This window comes from Falco peregrinus, chromosome 10 (assembly GCF_023634155.1).
Source record: "Falco peregrinus isolate bFalPer1 chromosome 10, bFalPer1.pri, whole genome shotgun sequence".
In the NCBI taxonomy this organism is placed as follows: domain Eukaryota; kingdom Metazoa; phylum Chordata; class Aves; order Falconiformes; family Falconidae; genus Falco; species Falco peregrinus.
In genome coordinates, this window is record NC_073730.1 from 33,119,311 (window position 1) to 33,139,279 (window position 19,969).

Sequence of the window (19,969 nt, forward strand, 5' to 3'; positions counted from 1 at the left end):
GTCTTCAAGCAGCACAGGCACCTTTCCAGGAGCCTACATGGGGGGGTGGGGGGGGTGTTAAGCCTTATCTAAGGCTTAAAAACACCACAAACCACCTCAGTATTCTGGGGCTGGTTTGCAAAACTAGTCCCACCCAAAGTTAGAGGTTATCCTCATCACCTGAAGCAAACCAGCAAAATAACAATACCATCTTTTTTTCTTTTACTGGCAGGCATGACAGTGCCTCTATTTAAAGCACTATCTAATACCAGGCACGGCTGTTAAAATCAACGAGATGCTACAGGAATACTTAAGAAGCAGGTGGGGAAAGAGTGGGGATTGTTAAGAAATCTGTCCTGATTGGTAAGAAGTCCTGATGGTAGAGCATGGAGCATCAGTGAAAGTGCTGGCATGCTTGAAAGGCACGGGTGATGTTTCCTTCCAAGGGCAGACAGGCTGCTCCTCTCCTAAGGAATGGGAATAAGCCAGATGGGGAAGGAGTCTGGACTCCTTGAAGAGAGGAAGGATGTGGGACTCTCTTCTGCATCTGCAGAGAGACTCCTGTGCTCTGGCCCTGGTCCCACGTCACTGTCCACCAGCCACGGCTCCACGCTCTCAAGGGAAAACTATTCCACTTGCTTCTCCTGGCATAGTCACTAACGAAGAGCAATGGCAAACTAAATGTGACAAAATGTGCCTGATCTAAACCTGACAGTACTGCTGGTTTGGTAAACATCACCCATTACTCATCTGAGGGTGAAAGACTCCTCCATTTGTATTCTCCATCCCCACCTTTTTCTCTTCTCTGCTATCTCTGCCAAAACATACTTGAACTAAATGTGTATTGGTTTCACTGCAACAGCATTAGGCCTTAATCTGATATAACAGACTTCGATGAATATTGATTTACAAGCCTTACACTTAGACAGGAGAAAAGTCTGACACTGCTGCACAAGCTTCCCTTGTGCTTGGGAAGTGCCCAGCAAATGTGATAAAATAGAAAAAAACCCACATTTAACAGCACAGCACACATTTACAATTAAATTGAATGTTCCTTCCATCCGTGCCACTTTAATGCTAAATCTGAGTTTCCAGACACATTCCTCCAGCAGTAATATGGGGAAGAAGTAATTGAGAGCATGACTACTGCAACATGCAGACAAGCCAGTAATTATTTCTGCACAGGACCATAAAAATTAAACACAAAAGGCTAAAGATATTAGCTTTAATCTAATTGAAAACACTCTCTTTTAAACATTTTACATGGCAGGGGGGTTGGAACCAGATGATCTTTAATGTCCCTTCCAACTCAAACTGTTCTATGAAACTCAATATATTTTAATGTCTGTGTGGGCATAACAGTAAAAAGATCGTCCAGATGTTTTAAAATGTGAAGGGAAATATAAAACCATTGCCTTCTTGCAGATTCATAAATCAAAATTGTTGCTTTTCAACATAAGTTCTTTGGGTTTGCTTAGTAGTTTGTCCTTTTGTTTCTAATCGCAGCAGCAATTCCCAGAATACAAAAAGCCTTAAGCGCTTCATTTACAATACACTTCAGGGGATGAACCAAACAAACCAACATCCAATCTCTAACTTAATATTTACAAACAGGTTTTCCAGATATTCCCATGCTCAATGTCAGGAATTCACCTTTTTAAAAATGCATCTTAATCTTCCAAAAAGCATCCTTTGAACAAGACACATTCCTGCTCTCTCTTAACAGTAGCATCTCTTACCAGTCCTACACATTAATATTATATACATACAGGTGATGGCACCCAGTGCCAGCCGGGCCAGCACTACGGCAGCCCTTCGCTCCTCCAGACCCGGCTGCCTGCCAGCACATACAGGCAGCCATGGGACTGTCCCCTCTGCAAGGCTCACCCCAGTCCCATGTGCATGACCCAGAGCTCCCCATGGCCATTACATTCAGTCTCTTGCAATCTTAGGCATCATGTTACACAGCCCTCATGCTTCCTCTCAGAAATCTGAAGGGGATATTTATCCTTTGCCACTTACAAGGTTTCAGAGCCTCAGCAGACCATTGTTTTGTGTATCTTCTGCAGATTATCTCCCTTGCTCATATTTCCCTGATGAACTTATAGACACCAGCTGGATCCCTTCTCAGGTTGCACTTTGCTTGGCTTGTGCCATGTTCCACTGGTCTCTTCCTGCACAAGCTCCACTTTCCCCTGCTCATTCTTGCAGCACTTCCCAACACTTTACCCATCCTCCTTGAGCAGCACGGCTCCAGGGGACTTAGCATCGGATGACAGGGATACTGCTGGGAGTAGTCTGACTGACAAGACAGAATCTGCACTTTTCAGAGTGTGTTTTTCTTCTCATGGGGGAAACAAGTCTTTTGCAATGCATGCTGCAAAACATTTCGGGGAAGGTTGGATGGCTTTACTCAAGATACCACTTGGTATCTTCACCTCAAAAGCTGCTGCATTATAGCTTTTCAAGCACTCCCCAAAGCAAAGGGTTTCTCTGGCCATTTAAAATCCTGACCAACATATACACACATACCTGCCACCTTCTGTATTTCATTCACGGAGTAACTTCGCTGGCTGTCAGGGTGAACAAATCCCCAGCCCGGTGCACTGCCAGCAGAGGGGGACAATGACTCATTCTTCATGCAAGGTTAACAACCACAAAATCAGTGATTTTGGGTGCACACATGCACAAAAACAAAACCATGCACCCACAATTGCCTAAACTCATATCTAATTTCTTTGGACAAGGTCAATGAACAGATCTGGAGCCCACAGAAAGTATTTTTTTCTCATACACTGATGAAGCTCCCGCAAAATTTTGGTATCAGAAAGATGAAAAGTTAAAAAATAGGGAGAGGAAAATCTAAAGACAGGTTGTTCAAAATTAGTTTGTTTCTGGTTGGCTATTAAACTATTCATACTTAATTAAATACCTGGAAGAGAATAATAGTTGGTAAAAATTCAGGTTCCTGCCTATGACTTGCCACAGACAAGATTACCTTAGTAAAAGCAGAACGGTTCAAGCCCAATAGTCCCAACATTTCTAAGGAAAAAAACCCTACAAATGTACAACACTATTAAATGACCCCTTTAAACTTTTGCATGCCTCAAAAATCAAACAAAGAAAAGGCAAAGGCATAAATTAAATACTTTAGAAACAACTGCAAATCTTCCTTGAACCAGAAAGAAGTTAAGCCACTATTGTGGAAGGAGAAGCCTGGGAAAGCCAGCCTGGCTCTGAAGCCTCCTGTGAAGCTGGAACATCTGCACCCGGTCTGCCAAGAGTCCCTCTCTAAAAAAAACAAAACCCAAAACACAAAAAGAGCTTCACTTGAATAAGGAAACAGAGGATAAAACTATCAGCTGGGAGATACTTCAAGACATCTGATACCAACAGAAACTGGCTACAAGCGCTAATGGGCATTTTTAAGAAAACTTCTCACCCAAGTTGAAACAAGGCAATGGATGTCACACAGCTTAGGCTCCCCATATAAGTAGACAAAGGGTTTGTTGAGTTTTTACCCCAACTCAGTTTTCTCGCTGTCACTGGGACACACTTAATTTTCTCCCAGCAGAACTGCTGCAATTCCCAGAAGAAAGGCACTGCGACGTGGAGGAGATGCAAGCAGAGCTGCTGTGCCTGCCAGGAGAAATGCCCTCAGCTCCCCTGAAAGGTGCTGCCCATGCCCGCTGGACCCCCGAGACCCAGCACCCTTTGTTTTCCACTCATAAAACATTTTAATGGACCACTGAAAACTACGAAACCCAAAGGTTTTGAGAAGGAACTCCCCAGCACACATCCATGCTTATCCTGAGGTAAACCTGTGCACTCAGACCTGCTTGGATTTAAAATGCAAGTTTTGCCTCCTGCTCGTTATGGGGAGTTCTGACAGGAAAACAAGACTCCAGCTGGTGCTGCTGACCTCCTGCGCCAACCCTGCTACACCACTGCCTGTGCTGTCCATGCTTCCACCATAAACAAAGATCATGAAAGCAAAATGCAAAGATGGAAGGTCTATTCTGGGGGCAAAAGTCCCTAAAATGTGAGGAGAGGAAAATCCCAGATAAAATCCGACCAAACCAGAAGTCAGTTCGAAGCACCATTTGCAAGCTCTTCCTCTTTTTTCCCCCTTCAGCCAATTCAGTTTCTGGTTTCATGACTGTGACAGAGCCAGGGGATGTTTATGATTGCTTATGGCAAGAAAGTAACAGGCTTTCCTTAAGCCTGCAGGGCATGGCATTTTTGTAGTATTCATAGTTTATGTCAGCCCAGAAGTTCTCTATTAGTATTATTTTTTTCAACATACTAGTAAAGAAACTTGTCACAGCCCATTCAGCATGGTACATGCATCTAATCTAGCATAACCTATCAGAGACTCATTTAAAATAAAACCAAACACTCTCCTTCATAAATTTTGACAAGAGAAAATGACAGGAATGATACGACAGCAAGGAGTGAAGCAGCAGTTAAAATCCCAGTTTACCAAAGGAGCTATCGAACCGCTGACCAAGACCCTCCTACAGCAGCCCTGGGAAGGCACAACCCACCACCACAGCAGGCAAAGATTGGACCAGCCTCGATTAACTAAAGCTCACTGGAGAGAAAAAGATAAAAACTTTTCATTATAGAGTAGAACATGAACATACACAGAGCTCCTTCAGGTCTAAAACTGTTGTCCAAGTAAATCTGAGGACAGCAAAAAGCTCAGCGCTTCCCTCTCTACTGCCTACAGTGCCCATGTCATCTTCTGACCTGTGGATCTGCTCATAAAATCAGTGAGCTAACTGCTGCTAACTCAGCTCTTGACACTCCCATTCGTTAATAACTAATACTTTGGGATTAAATGTAATAACTACTATCAGTGCTCTTTTCTAGGGATGTTTCTTTCCGAGTCATATTGAAGAAAAAAGCTTTTAAAGTATTATTCCTGGAAATTCAAGAACACAAATGCTACAGGACAGAACGAGGCTGCTTTTTAAATTGTATTTGGGTGTTTTCTGTGTGTATGCAATACTTCATCACCTTTATGTATGTGATCACATGCTATTTTTTTCCACAGGACACTGTCACTGAATGTATAATTTAGTATTCATCTATTTTATTCTTTTATTCAGACTGATCTCACCACATGCTGTTTACCTTTGCCCCAAAACCAGAATTACTAATTCCCCTTGGGTTTTTCTATAGTATTCATTCTGCGATATGACTGATCTATGTTGTAAAACTTTGTTTTAAAAATTGGGCTGAGAGTGCATGTAATGGAAATTTTCAGCAAGAATAGTTAGGTGCAGCGAAGTTCTTCAGAACTGAAAAACAGGGTGTATATGATCAGGTATGTCAGCCAGCCTTCATCACTCGCACGCTTATATTAACAGATGTTATATATTTCCATTTTTAGCAATCTAACTGAAAAGCAGAGGAGGCAGACTCCTGTTGCGTTCACTTACTGACTGCTTCAGACCAAACCCAACGCTTTACAAACCCACTCAATTCATTGTCACACTACAAGAACTAACCATGCTTGTTTCCTGTGCTTTTCCACTGCAATTTTAGCTACTTCTCTGAATTTTGTGACGTCACCTATGTGGGAAGAAGTTTTTCAGCTTGCTCTGAAAGCTGCGTGTTAATCTACCACCTTTACTGTCCCACCTGTAACGGCTGTTGCAGATGCGTCAGCATGCATACAAACACAGTCACACTGTTCTTTCTTACCTAATCTTTCCAGCCTGACTGATGTTCCTTTGGATACGGATTGGGCTTCTACAGCAACCAACAATTTTTATAGCTTGTTTCTAAACTGTAAATGTGTACCTAATTCTTTGTCATCCACAATTTCTGGTATAGTAACAACTTTAAATCATACAATTCTTGAGAAGCTTACTAGCTGTTACTATATCCTTGTATAGTCCATACTAACCACTTTTCAGCTAAAACCGTATCAATTTCCTTGGAGGCAAACTTATTTACACATCAAGCTTCAAGCCGTGGAAACGTACCAAACAATTACATGATTGTTATGTAATTACCATGTAGCAAATACTCCAAAGCCTATTACATGCAAAATAGATGAAACTTCTTTTTTTTTCCCCCCCTCCCACAAGCCAACCATCTGAAAAAGAGCTTTATTACTAAGACTGATGCTAATAGGACTGAAGGGAGATTCCACCCTTAAACAGATTTACACGGACAATCTGGTTTTATTCCTGCCTGGGACACAGCATTAATGATCCTTTTCTTTCCTGTATGTTCTCCTCCACACCACTCACCTATGGTCCCCAACCTGACCCTGCGCTAGCACACAGCTAGCAGTTTGCACCTTTCAGATGTGATGCAAGTTTGCTGGCAAAGACCCACGTCATCTTCCCAGCAATGAAGCACATCTTCAGGAAACGCGGCCTCTTCCTGGTGGCACTGCACTGATTTAAGGGGTTTCCTGAAGTTCAGTTCAGATGTGTGGAAAAATCTTCAGGAAAATCAGTCAGTGTGGTAAAGACGTCCAAATCCACGTTCTCTTGAAAGAGAAAGTCTTAAGGGTGTGCAGAGCTTGCTCTTTCTGGGCTTACCTGGCAAGTGATCCTTGTCAGGTCACTAGAACTGAATGTGGCAAGACTACGCACGTGCTCTTTGTGCCCCAGTTCAAAGCTAAAACTTCAGTGAAAGCTAACAGAATGTGCCTCACAACTGGGGCAGGCAGAGAGCACTGCTGATACACAGTAACTCTTTCAACTCACGAGTCTTTGGTTGTATGCCCAAGCCCAAAGTCAGCACAGCTCTAAGGACTACAAGGAGGTGCTGAACCCCAGGGAACGGCTCTGCCTCTTCCAAGGGAGGAAAACACACTAGCCACTGCACAGATCCATCAGAAAGACAAAGGTGGAAATGAACACAGAACAGAAGAAAAACCACTACAAGACATACAGCATTCTCTGTTGACTGGAAGACTATAGTGGGCTAACATCATCACACAAGTCACTGTGCCGTGCACATATGTGGCAAGAGCAGCTGTCTGGCCAGGATGGTGCTGGGGTTTAGAAGCACAAGGGGGATTCATTGCCCAACACTGTGACAGGATTTCTGCAAACTTCAACACTTACTTTCCTCCTTCACAAAACAACCTAGTAATTCAGGGTCCCTTTGCTCCTTGCATATTTAGGAACTACCAGCAGGTTTCCTAAGCAGGAAAAGCCACCAGGAGGAAGGTGAAGCACTTTCATCATCCACATCTTCCAGATGAAGGTCTAACTGCAGAACAACTCCCCTCTTTAACTGGACTGCAGCAAGAGAGGTCTCTTTGTCCTGCTCTCCCAAGCCTTAAATCTCAGAGATGTCACCATGCTGAAATGTTTTATGAAGGAACCTAACATTTGGGGACTCACTATGCATGTACAGGCTCTCCTCCACGTCCTCCTCACAAGCCCAGTCTTTTATAAGCCACGGTCCATCCCATCTCTACCTTATCCACTTAACTGATTTCATTTGCTCAGCAGTCTGTACACGCAGAGAAGAGAAAACCCCAGGTCCTAGACGTGCCATTCTGGCACCACACTGTTCCACACTCAGCAAGCTTCAGCTGGGTAATTACTCAGACTGAGTGTACCTGGGAGGGGGCTGGTTGTACTCCCCTGTTGCAAAACAGGTACAGTGATCATCTCCACAATCCACTGGTGCTCCTCAACAATGGAATCCTACATTTGACTCGCTTTTAAGGAAAAAACAACCTTAGGTTTATTATGACAGCACCCGGATTTCCGATCATGTCTTAGATCTTTAGTAAGAAACAAACCAAAACAAACAAGTAGCTGATGTCTAAGCCAATACTGATGAGACAGCAGAAGAAACACTATCAGCGTGTCTCTTCTGCAAATGAATAGAAGAACAGGATAAATTCAATTACTTGCCCACTTACCCAGCAAATCAGCGCCAGCATTGATAACTAGACTGGGTCTCCCACATCCCACTCTGCAGCCTCTAACATGACAGAATTAGAAACAACAGCTCCTCCAAATACCAACAGCCTGAGTAGGCAGACTTCACACGCTACAGCTTTCTAGTTTGAGAGTATGTAAAACGTGCGAAGGGGCTGGGACATCTTGGTGACCACAGAGCTGCTGCAAAGCTCCCCTCCTCCAAGACTCACTGGCTGTTCACAGACCACTCTAGTAAGGCTCCCCACCAGCACAGCAACCACACACGGTCATTTCCCCTGTGTTCAGCCCTGTACCCACTTCCTTGAGAGCAGCTACAGATGTTCTTAACCTTTTTCATTTTCAAATTGTATCACAAAATGGAGGCTCTTGTCCCAGTTCTCTCCACCCCCTGCTTCCTCCTCCCCAGAGCTGGGCAGCACTAACTGCACAGGCTGCACATTACGATGGTGACAGCAAAAAGGGACTGCAAGCATGCCCCATGTCCCTCCCTCTGTCCCCCGTCAGCATCCACCACACGCATGGAGGTCACCTGGCCTCTGAAGAGGAACAGGTGAGAGAGGAGGCTCTGCTACTGCAAGATTTCTTTACCCCAGAGGAGGAACTTGCACAGCATCATCCTGCAATGGGGCTGAGCTGCCCAGAAGCAGTGCTGGCACCCTGAGGAGCAGGAATTACTGATGGCAAGGAGCAACTTCAAGCTGACCATCGCAGTCCTCAGAAGAACAAACTGAAACACTGGCAACTCCTTGCATTCTATCTGGTTTAAAAATAAGTGTCACTTACTTGTTGCCAAACGCACTTAAATCACTTATAAGGGCCTTAAAAGAGTTCTACCAATGTGGTCAACATCTACTCTGCATATGGCAAGATACCTGAATCCCCTAGACTGCTTTACTCACAAAGATTTCTGGTAGTTTCATGCTTCCTGTGGCGGCTTTGCACTTTGGTAAGTGTTTTTTGATGGTTTGCCTTTTTTTTTCTTTTTAATGTGGTGAGAAGATATTGTTAAAGTTCACTCCTAAGGGCTCACCATTTAAAACAAGACATAAACAAAAGCAAACAAAACTTTACCAGTTATCTTTGCTTCTCTGTTCAGAGCAAACCACCAACAAAGACATCCCCTAACTGACAAACATTCTTTCTATAAAATAGTTACAAACCCATACAATTTCATAGCAAACTCTGAATTTGCTACTGACAGCAAGAGCAATTTCATCTTCAGTGTCTCTTACCCCTCTCTGTGTTCTCTGCTCATCTTTAGTAAGTTAAAATCACACTACTGTAATGCTGGTAGCCCCAGCTGGAACACTGCATGCAATTCTGGTTGGAGAAGGTACAGCCAGATGGCACAAAACAGTCTCAGGTTTAAAGATAGTGCCTCAAATAAAGCCCTTTCTGCTAGGCACTATATATACATAGTTCCAATGCAACAAAGTAAAAAGCTGAGATTTGAAGTGCAGAAATCTCCTTAAACCAGCAGGAGCTCTAGTAGTAGCAGAGGAAGCGCTAACTGTAGCTGCATGGTCCTGTAAGTCATAAAAACTCTGTAAGGGGCATTGCACACAGTAAAACAGAACAAGAACAGGGCAACATGAAAAATTCCAATGGGATTTCAGATCTAAGCACAGATTACCTCTGGTCTTACAGACAGGGTAATCCAATTCAGCAAAAAACTCTGAGGTACAGCCTTACATACAGCTACCAAACAAAAGTCACCAAACAAGTCACCAAAGTCTTCATCCTCCAAACACCTCCAGTAGCAGAGGCAGCACACCTTTCTTTCAGTTAGTTCAACCTAACTGCACAGATCAGCGTGTGGCTATGCTGCAATCAAAACAACAACTGAAACCAAGAAAGAAAAACATGCATCATCAACAACGAAGAACTTTTAGGTGGCACCTCTGCCCTTCAGTGAGAATCCAATTCCTGCAAAACCTGCCACCTGGCAGAGCGAAACTCAGCAACAGGAAGAAACAGAGCTTAGCTTCAGTTTTTCTCTCACCCTCCTTCCTCCCGGTATCTGCATAAGGGAGGAACATGGCAACACCAACTAACCACTAGCACTCACACAGTGTTCCTTCACTGAGGACTCAAGGGAACTCCAGCTGGTCTGTCTACACAGTGTGTAGCCCTACTACCAGCAAAAAAAAAAAAAAAGCTCAACTCCTGACTGCACTTTCATGTCTAGAAAGCTAGAAGCGCTAGACCAAAAAGCAGCATCACCTCTTAAGCGGCATTATGATTTCTGCTACATCATGCAAACCACCACTTAGATTTGAAAATGGCTTGTAGCTCTCCTCTGTATGACTGTAAGCAGAGCAACACCAGCTTTCCCTGCCCATCCCACTGGCCAGCCCACCCCACTGCACATTGCCACACATCATGCAGGCTACCAGAGCACCCTGGACAGTGAGCTACCAATACCTCCATCTAGGGGGAAACTGCTCCTTCATATCAACAGATCATTTTTCATTGCTTGTGAGATAATTTCTATTCAGATTTTTCTTGCCAAAGAGTTAGCAAATGTTGCCGTGGAAAGCCACAGCCATCTAAGACCAATTTACAGAAAGACATGAGCTCCACAGTAGCTATGCCAATGCCATCCAGAACATTGAAAATCCAATACACTGGCTAGGAAACTAATGGAGAGTTAGTCAAGGTAACATTTCAACCTTGTCTTACTATACCTATTAACTAGTGTATTTTGAAGAATCTTTTGCTTTCTGATATACTGGGCTTCATTCTTCTCACTACAGCATATGGCAGTCACCATATTTGGAAATAAAAGGTGTACTACTGTGCTCAGTAGTGCTAAAACAGTTGACAAATAGAGGGTAAATGTTCTAATGATGGCAGATGTGGCTAGGAGGAGCTATTATTTAAAAACTGAAGGCATTCAGGTTAATGCTCCAATAAACAGTAAGGCAAAAAAAATATATAAAAATCTGTATCTAGCCACATAGGTATACAAGAGACATGCTCAATGGAGAGTGAATAGTATGGTGTTTTCCGACCCAAAAAGTTCCCATATTGGACGACACTGGTTCGCTGTGTCTAGAAAAAATGTTCTAAGCTTCAAACAGCAGGAAGAGAGTGACTAGCTTAGCATTTCATGTTCTAAAACCAGCCAACACAAGGAAAAGGCCTCTGACAGTCCCACCTCTGCCTCCATGCATGACGCCTGGGGACAAGACCAATATGCCTGCACAAGACAGCTGCATGCTCACAGAAGATCTACTCACCAAACTGTGAGGACCACAAAGTGGCTCAAACTTGCTTTCAGACCTCTCCTGAAAAGCAAAGGCTGGATGTAGAGGTCAGGATACATATGAGTAGGTGGGTTTCAGAATAGGAATGGTCTCTGCAGATAGTTCACCATCACTTTAGCTAACAAGTCCTAATGTCATTCTCCAGACATTTATTTTCTTATCCATGCACGTGGAAACAAACTAACAAGGCGTATTTTGCTCAGTTACCAACTCTTCATTGGGTTTTCGCTTGGCTCAAGAGAAATCTCCCAGAACCAAACCCAAGGGGTTGCAGCAGGGATGGGCATTCAGGAAATGCCAGCGGGAAACAAGGCAGCACTGCACCAGCAGACTGCCTGCTTTCTCACACTTCACTACTCCATTAAATGTATTAAATGCATTTAAAAGGCATTTCCTACTGGTTCCCACCAGCATGACAAAGACCAGAAGGAAGATCAGCCCCCAGAAAGGAGAAGCAAAGTCATGTTCTGACATCGCTATTTGAATCTAATTGTATTTTTTTAGCTTTTAATTTAAATAACTACTTCTCAACAGTGCAGTATATATCCACTGGCATGCTCATACCCGTGTGTATATTTCAAAGTATGTATATGACTGGAGATGAGAAAGATTTATTGTCATTAAGACGTAATTTTTAATACAAGTGGGAAATACAGTTCTTTATTGCTCATCTGTTGGGATAAACACACATAGCAATTACTTTTTATTATTGACTAATCACCAGAGTGCACCTATATTAATGGTTAGCTGTAAACACATTTATCCCTATTAGTCAGAGGAAGGAACTGTGACTAGTTAATTGGCTCGTCTGAAGCAAAATGGGACACAACACTGAAATACCTCTTCTAATTCCATCCAGTCCATTTTATGGGTTTATTTTCAGCTTATTTTTTTTTCTCCTCACCATTTCACCAAAGTTAGAGCTTCTTGGGGCAGGCAGCAGGTCAGCTCACCTGCAAGGTCCCTCTGCAAGGACTGCTGTGCTACACCCTGTAGCCTTACCACCAAGGACTTCTCATGCCTTGTTTCATTCATTTCAAAGGCCAGCCAGGAGTAGCTGCAAGTGTGCAGAAAATAGAAGAGTATGGAAAATGGTGTATACACCGACCTTTAGAGAAAAAGGATCACAGTGATGAAACTCAAAACTGGCTTATTTTTAGTCTCTGCCTGAAAAGCACTGGGATAAGCTCTCATCTCTTCTCTCCAAAAAGCCAAGCACAGTTACACCTCTTCTCCCACAAATGAGACGCACAGGTTAACAGCTGAAAAATTAGTTTGCACTGACCTTTATTCATCTCAGCCTCAGGCAAATGGTTTGTTAAGAAAGAAGCTGTGCTCAAAACAGGTTTCCCAGCCAGAGCTGAGAGGGGACCCTGGCAATACTTGTACGTTGCCCAGTTTTCCGTATATCTGCCTAAATTCAGATGTCTGCCTTTGACCTAGACACTGTATGCTCCTCTCATTGTCAATCTGGACAATTAAGCCCAAGATGCAAATCTGAAGTAGGTCAGATGAATTTTCTGAATCTTTCTTCTAACTGAGAAGGGATCTCAGACATCTGCATCTAAGCTTTTCTCTTTAAACTAGAGATTCAAAAGCTGGATGAGCAGACTCTCCCCAGGATATACTTGTTTGCTTGCAATTACTTTTATATTCTCAGGCTTTAATGAATCCTTACATTGCCTACTTTACTTTAAAAAGAGGAGTTAAGCCCTAGATATCACCTGCAAAGTTGATAAAGACATGACATGGTACAGATCTCACCCTAAATCCTTTTTCTGTGATCTCAAACGCAACAAAGACTGGAAAAAAAATCACCATTTTTCAGAGCTGCAGGCTCTTTTCTGCCTAAGAATCACCGAATACAAGTAAATTGGCAGAAGCCACTTGAAACAAGGGAAGCCAATCCGTGAAATCCAAATTAAGCTATTTAGAAAGTTGTCTGAGCAGACAACTCAAGCTCTGCTGGATAACAAGGATCCTTGTGCTTCCCTTTGCTGACTAAAAAAGCAGCATCTGAACTGCAGTGGCTCTCCAACAGTAGGGTCAGATGCTCCTCCTTCACTCTTCTGGCCTCCTGTGTTCATCCCTATAGATGGTGCTGGCTGCTCTTTCACTTAGATGCACACACACATACAACAGAGTAATCAACTGCTCCTTTCAATGCAAGCATGATGTCAGTCATACCTCAGGTGGTCTCTGGATACTAAGACAGCACACATCCTTCATAGTTTCATATTGATTCTCCCACAGGAGTTCAGAATATGGGACAGCTGTGACGTTATGAAGGCCAGGCTGCCAACTGCTGCAGTTAAAAGTCTTATCTAACAGTTGTTTTCTGCTTGAAATACAAGAACACCCTGATATTCTTCCAGTATCAGTTTTATCTCCTGAGACAACTAAAGCAACCAACTATTTAGTTTAAGCACAGACTGACTTTGCCACAAGCAGTCTATTCTGCGGGAACATGGGGCTGAGAAGGAACCCATAAATGCAGTCTGCTGCTCCATCACCACCTATTAACACAGATTTCAGTGTTTCCCCAGCTTGCACATACCTGAATTGATAATCTGAGCACAGCAGTACGGTGTTTCAAGACACTGTATCAGTAATTACAGACTTTTTCAACCAACTGAAGTTCTAACAATTATTTTCAGCAAGTTCTCTACCAAATTTCCACTATCTAGTTTAATTGTGAATGCTATGGCTTGACATAGTGTACTTCTTACAATTAAGAGAATTACTGGTGTGAGTCTTTGTCAACTACGAGCTATGTCCTCGTATCGCCCTGTAAAGCAAACTAAATATTTACACTCAATTCATTCAATCTCCTGGACAAATACATATGCTATTTTTAACTAACCAGCTAAATAGGAGCAAATTTTACATGTTTACCTCAGAGCTGGGCCAACAGTGGTTCAAAGGTGGTAAGACATGTCGGTGGCTTTAATGTACAATGGTGAGCAGTGGGACTTTTTCTTTTCTTAGGAAGTCTTGCTTGGGTTACGAATTTCAGAATTTGTACTGCAGATTGCACAATTATCTTAATCGCTGATGGTTTGGTCCCAGAATGACTAAAGCTGGCCTTTACACCCATCCGTACCCAGACAGACTCTACTACGCTTAGCATTTGACATAGAGGTGTGACAACGCACAGAATCTCAACCTGCACAACAACTTCAACCTGGCAGTCCAAATACTTTTCTGCCTAGAAAGTCTTAAACCTCTTCTGGTTTACCAATCCAACTTAACTCTTCTATAAACTTCTGGTAGGGCTGAATAATGTCATGTTTATTTACAGTTCACTGATTTCTCTTTTTAGAAAACATTTGCTTGCCCCATTTCTGCAGCTGCTGCCTGGTAACTTGGTGATCTTCCCCTCAACAACAAAATCATCCTCCTATGAGTCTTATACAGTGTATGAAAGACAAAAAAAAAAAAAAGTGTGAGTAATATATACTCTATATTTCAGAATACCGAGTGGCACTCTTCAGAGCACAGCTACAAGGTCTGTTCAAAGACAAAAATTATGAGAGGAGTATTATCCTCATTTTCAGGAACCTATCTGCATTCCCAGTACTGTCTTTATATTATGAAAATTTACAGTAGCTCACTGTTTCTGAATGTTCAGTTTTGGCCAGGAGCAGTTTCATAAAAGTTTACAGCCAATTCACTTTTCAGTCCAGGTATAATTTTATTTCAGCTCTTTTGAGCACACAGCAGCGGACATTGCTTAGCTGCAGTTCTCCCTCCCTCTCTTCCGATGCCTCTCTCACAACAGCAGCTTTGGATGCAGAACCATTACGCTGCTGCTGTGACTCGACACCAAGAAATCATTCCGTCTTGCTTCGCTCCCCTCCCCACTGACGAGTCCCAAGATACTAGCTGGACGTGCCGCAGTCAGCCTTTCTTCCCAAGAGACTGATAACAACAGTTATCTCTGCTCCAACAGCTCAAGCAGGCGCAGTTTATCCACACTCAACTGAAGAGTCTCTGGTCTGAAGAACTGTCACCCCAATCTCCCTCCCCCGCTCCAGTGCCAACACGAAGCTCAAGGAACTTGGCTGCACACTGGGAAATTTTTTCAACAGCCTGAAAAGAAAGCGACTTCCAGCCAGCATATTGATTCTGCGGCTGCTCTGCAGAAACAACCCAACCCATGGCTACAGTAATTTCTGCAACATCTTGCTAGTGAGAGGGAGGGTGGGGGAGAGGCAGGGGCAAACCAGTGTAACAGCAAATCCACAAGCCACACTCTTGCACCTTCTCTGGCCCAAGCCCAAATCCTCACTCAGCAGCAGTAAACAGGAAGCCACCACCGAACTCCATGACACACATGTGCACCCCAAGCAACCTCCTAAACTTCTTCCTCCTGCAAATACAGCCGTCAGCACTGTAAAGAAGAGACTATCCCTATCTGTAAAGAAGGGCATCAGGGGTGCAGCTTACGGGTCATCAGAGATCCACGAACTGAACATGCTGCTGTCTGGGGAAGGGCAGCACCCTAATGATTATCTAAATTGCAAGCAGGCTTCTACAAAAGAAAAGCTGTGACTTTTATATTCCATAGTGGCTAAAACCCAGGAATATTTTTTTTACTATATTAAATCAAGTCCCTTATGAAAGAGACTTCCACTTCATGAGATATAAAAGCACCTCTATGTACTATCAAGCTACTCCATCACCACCTCTCTTCATCGCTTCAGTTGTGCCACTGCTGATCTGGTTGTAAGGTTTGGCCTCTGCCAATTTATTCACATAGGTCTAGATGCAATGCTGTGAATACTGGACTGCAGTACTTCTGGAAGCATCAAGCAGAGCAAGAATTATGCTAAGAACTAAAAATCTCTGAAAAGGCAGGACTGAAGACGTCAGTCCAAATCAATAAAATAAGCTGTTGCCATTAAAAGTAGCTTTAAGACCTTATTACAGCTTTTAACTGCCTTTCCTGTAAAGAGCTTAGTACAGTAAATGTGAGTAAGCAAATATTAAAAATAGCAGGGGCACTCTTGTTCAATTGCTTTTAACACTGACTCAACTGTCTATGACTCACCCCAAGTACCTCTTGCCTTATCTACCTTCCACATGCTGACCGTAACATCTCTTATTTTACATACTGGACAACGCCACTGCTAACTGAGATGTCCAGGATGGAGGGGTCACATGCATCAATACTCAACACTAAGGTTTCATCAGAATTTTCTACGTGTTTTTTCAGCCTTCAGTGATCATTTCTAAGTAAATGATTCACAGGATTATGCTGCAAAAGGACTGAAAGCCAACATCAAAAAAGACTAGAAATTAAAGGGCTGTCATGCTTAAATCAGTCTCAAAAAGTCTGACAGGCAACTACCAAGCATCTCGCTTCACAAAATACTTCCTTACCCTCTCTCCCTCCTAGCTGCAGCCACACAGAGACGCCCTCTAACAAGATCATCCTCCTAGAAACCCGCAAGTTGGGTGGACAGGCTTTCTGAATGCAGTCTCTCTGGCAGTCTTTGTTCAAACCACCCAAAAAATCAGAGAAAAACCCTTCTAAAGCAAGCCTTAGTCTTATTTACTGGAGTTTACAGGAACTAGTGGTTACATATAGGGAATTTCCACACAGTTAAGTTTGTAACTTTTATACTTCAACTGTACATTTACCATCAAAACATCAGAGAGGAACGGAAAAGCCATTACAAAACCTTCATAATAGATGTATTAAACTAAAAAAGGGTAGACTTAGGGTAGATATTAGGAAAAAATTCTTTACTGTGAGGGCAGTGGAGCAGGTTGCCCAGAGCAGCTGCAGATGCCCCATCCCTGGCAGGGTTCAAGGCCAGGCTGGATGGGGTTTAGAGCTACGTGGTCTAGCAGAAGGTATCCCTGAAGAGTGGCAGGGGGTTGGAACTAGATGGCCTTCAAGGTCCCTTCCAAACCAAACCATTCTGCAATTCTATGATTCTATGTACAATTTAATCAAGACTAATCAGGCTAATCAGCTATCAGTTACAATCTGTTTAATACTACATATACACTATAGGTGGCAATATGTGATCCTGTATATTTTATATAAATAACTAGCCCTCCAGAACTATTTTTATGTGCTTAAAAATCATGTAGAGCAAAGTCTTTGCCAGATCTGCAGTAATATTCACTGACCCAAATAACTTAATTTTTATGCTCATGCCTTAAAAGAGATCAGAAAGAAAATGACAAAAGGAAGGAGAGAAGCCAGTGGTAGCAAAGCAACTTCATATAGTTAATCAGCATATATATCCTTCAGAAGTTATGTCAAGTTTTTATTACATCTTCACTTCTCATTGACAAAACAACAATAGTATATTTCTTTAGGGGTTGAGTGGCTTTTTCAGACATCAAGGGAAAAGAAAATGCAGAAGGAGAATCACTATCCTGACAGCATTAATAAAAATACTTCCTATTTTACACAAGTCCCAAGTCGCTGAGTGCTGTATTTGCACTACTCTATTAGGTACCTTATTTGTGAATTATTCATAGTTACTTTTTCTCTTATGTTAGGATATGCTAGCCTTAAAAATTATAACTTTCTTCTATTATTTGCTAGGAAAAGCATAACATGACATGTGTGGGGGATGTTTTCAGCATAACTGAGAAGAGAGGACAGATAAATGTTATGCCCAGACTGACCCATTTGCTTAACTATCAAATAGCATTTGACTGCTTCCAAAACTAACAAAAACTAGCAGTAATGAAGTCTGAGCTCAAACTGTCAAGTCAGAAAAACAGGAACTGTGCTCTAGAATTGAGGTTTCGTATTTCCCCTTTTGAACTTGATACCAGAACTAACAACACATTTTGCATCGAGACCATGAGACAAAATCTTCTGAATTTGGGGTGTGTGTGTGTAAAGTTAAAATCAACTATTTGCTGCAAAGAGTCAGTTCTAACTTCAACTAAACAGAGAGTAGCTTCACAGACAGTGTACTCCTTTTCATACTTCTACAAATGAGAAAACACAGAAGAGTGAATACAGCTGAAAAGGAAAGGCTACCAGAGAGGTCCTCCAGTAAAACACCACTGCCAGGAAATTAGGAAAGACAAAAGAAAAAAAAAAAAAGAAGAGAAGGAGAGAGGCAAATCTGAGGAACTTTAAATCACATCTCTCCCCTGGTTTTATACACTGTGATGGGAACTGGATGTTTTACAATTAAGAGTTCCAAAGCCTGGATCTCAAAATTAAAAACTATGGAGAAAAGGAACTTTCAAAAAGCAGCTGGGCATTTCATGCTTCGCTCAAGCTCTGCAGCTAGACAATTTGCAAATACAGCAGTGCAGCTATTCTGGGCAATAAATATTTAACTGTAGCAGGCAACGCTTCCTACAAATACTCAGAGAAAAAAAGCTTTGGGGAGCAAATTTGTCTGTTAAAGCACATGCACTTCTGCAGAAAATAATGAAAAATAAAACCAGAAGGCACATGGGGCATACACTAACTGCCAAGTACAGCCTGTTAGCTCCGGCAGTACAAGATGGCTACTTAAGCCTTAGCTCGAAATACTCTTAGCCATAAAAGTACTTCCTTTTTTCTGTCCTTAAAAGCAACTTAGAAATTGAATTGCAAGTTAACATGCAGGAATCTTAACAACAAAACCTCTTTCAAATTTTACTGTGTTGTTGGTTTGACCTAACATACAAACATCCCCAGTCTTAAACTGTCCAACCCTTACAAAAAGTAGCAATACCACATCAGGCATTCCTCAGCATTTACAGAAGCTTCATGGATTTTAGGAAGACTAGCAGCTTCACTCCAAACCACTGCCCTAAGTCACTGTAATTGCCAGAAGGCTGTTATCCCATGAAAAACTGACTCAAAATTCATCGACATATTAGAAGAATCATAATGCTTGGCTAGTTTTCACATTTTAAAAACTAGTCAAAAAACCTATTCTTGTATCTTAACACACTGAAATTGTGTATCAATAAATTTGCAACAGGTATTAGTTACGTTAGGCATATCTCTGTATTGAAAAGTTAACTAGACTTCAGAGAAAACTCACAGAAATTAGTTACAAGTGATCTCTACAACCTTTTATTTTTTAGAAAAAATACCTGTAATTCCTGTAGTAACTTGGATGTATATCACCCCTCCAGCAGTTTTCTTAAGCAATCTGAGAGTTTTCATACGAACTTCAGAGCAGACAGACCCCATTTTTCAAACAAGCCGTCAAAATCTTTCCCTGTGTCTAACAACCTAGAAATCTGGCTGTAACCACGCTGCACTTCTACCTTGGTGTCTACTTCTATGTTGCAAAGTAAAATCGGTTCAGTATCTCACATGGATAAACGCACATAAATTGTACTTAACCAGAAAACAGAACACCAACATTTATTTTTATGTATGTAACTTCTGCACATATTTAGTGGTTACCTCTAATATGCAAGGGTTTTTGCAGTTAAAAACATGTCTACTGCACTTCTCTATACCATTCTAGACACAGTCTTTCTATGCAAATAGAAAAAAAAAGTATTTCCCTCATTCTTAAGGGGAAACAAACTTAAAAAAACCCAGTGTGCTGTTGGTCTATAGACATTCAACAAGTCAACAGTACAGAACTTGTCACTTCCATGTCTGTGCATCAAGATGACTAACACCACAACACACAACCCATCCAGCAAACATCTCCCTGATCGCTGTGCTGGAGGCTTCTGGTACCATTTCTGGACGATCCTGAGGATTACACAGATCACACTCAAAGCCAGCTGATAAACCTACAGCAGTACTCCATCCTTGCAGGCTTCTGAGGCAGAAAGTGGGGGAGGAAGAGGGGA

At 42.2% G+C, this 19,969-nt stretch overlaps 1 protein-coding gene across 4 annotated transcripts in view; it reads right to left on the reverse strand.

The window, feature by feature from the left end:
* JAK1 (Janus kinase 1) overlaps window positions 1-19,969 on the reverse strand; it is a 62,757-nt gene that overhangs the window by 31,273 nt on the left and 11,515 nt on the right. The window contains exon 1 of one of the 4 annotated variants that reach the window (XM_055815214.1): window positions 7,886-7,952. The exons of the other annotated variants lie outside the window; for them this stretch is intronic. The gene's annotated coding sequence lies outside the window, so the exon portion shown is untranslated. Of the gene's footprint in view, window positions 1-7,885; window positions 7,953-19,969 lie in introns of those variants that run through there. 4 annotated transcript variants of the gene reach the window in all.